The sequence below is a fragment of the Chrysochloris asiatica genome, unplaced genomic scaffold, assembly GCF_000296735.1.
Source record: "Chrysochloris asiatica unplaced genomic scaffold, ChrAsi1.0 scaffold00114, whole genome shotgun sequence".
Lineage (NCBI taxonomy): Eukaryota > Metazoa > Chordata > Mammalia > Afrosoricida > Chrysochloridae > Chrysochloris > Chrysochloris asiatica.
In genome coordinates this window covers 88,708-89,737 of record NW_006408632.1, presented here as the reverse complement: position 1 = coordinate 89,737, position 1,030 = coordinate 88,708, and the positions used below count along the sequence as shown (strand labels likewise).

Genomic DNA, 1,030 nt, shown 5'->3' with positions numbered 1-1,030 from the left:
TATATATATATATATAAATGTTTATTGTTTCTTGACATATTCTCCATCTAGGTCTGTATACTTCTGAAAGTAATGTGGCCATCTCTCTCACCCTTCCCTGAATAATTCTGAGCTCTCCAATTTATTCCAAGTCAAAGCAGCAGTTTGGGCTTTCTTAAGGGACTCAAATCTTTTCCCTTTGAAATATTTTTTGAGTTTTGGGTACAAAAAGAAGAGACAAAATGGGGGCATTAAGATGGATAGAGTAAGGTGTCCCAAGGACAGCCCTTGAGAATGAGCAAGTACATTGTGATGGGAAAAAAGTCCCGTGATGCAACTTTTCTGGTCTTATTTCTCACCAAAGTAGTTTTCCATTTTGTTACATGTCTTTTAACAAGTTCCTATGAGTTCCCTGTGTCCTCTGAGAAAATCTGTCAAGATATCCCCTTGGAACCCCCAAAATAGTCACCATTAGTTTCTAAGCTGACTTCTCAGCCTTGAATTTAACTCAACCAGTGTATCCCCTTAGAAGTCATTGTTATAATTGGACCTTTTTTTTTTGGAGTCACCTTAGCAAGACTAAGACAAGTACATTACTGAGAACATTTACCTATAGTGATCCAGTGACCACAGAGACAGTTTAAACACATTTTGTTTTTAATAAACCTGTGCATGAATAAGCTGGAACCCAGTAGCAATACTTTCTGACTAAGCCTCCTAGCAGTGGAGTTATCAGCAAGGTGTGGGGAATGTGGACCACACTGGGTGACACTGTCAGAAGGGGTGACACCAAAATGAATGTCTGCACAATTTTTGTGCAGCATAAATTTATTATTTTTTATCAAAATATCCCTGCTATCATGTTTGATAAGGTGGAGGGTCAGAGAAAAAGAGGAAGACACCCAACAAGATAGACTGGCCAAGTGGCAGCATCGAAGGACTCAAGCGTGGCAACAGTGGTGAGGTTGGCCCAGGATCAGGCAGTGTTTCGTTCGGCTGTGCATAAGGTCCCTATGGGTTGGTACCGACTCGATGGCACCTAACAACAACA

The 1,030-nt window shown here is 40.6% G+C and overlaps 1 pseudogene; it reads left to right on the top strand.

The window, feature by feature from the left end:
• The window catches only part of LOC102827164, a 2,288-nt pseudogene that overhangs the window by 559 nt on the left and 699 nt on the right, over window positions 1–1,030 (top strand).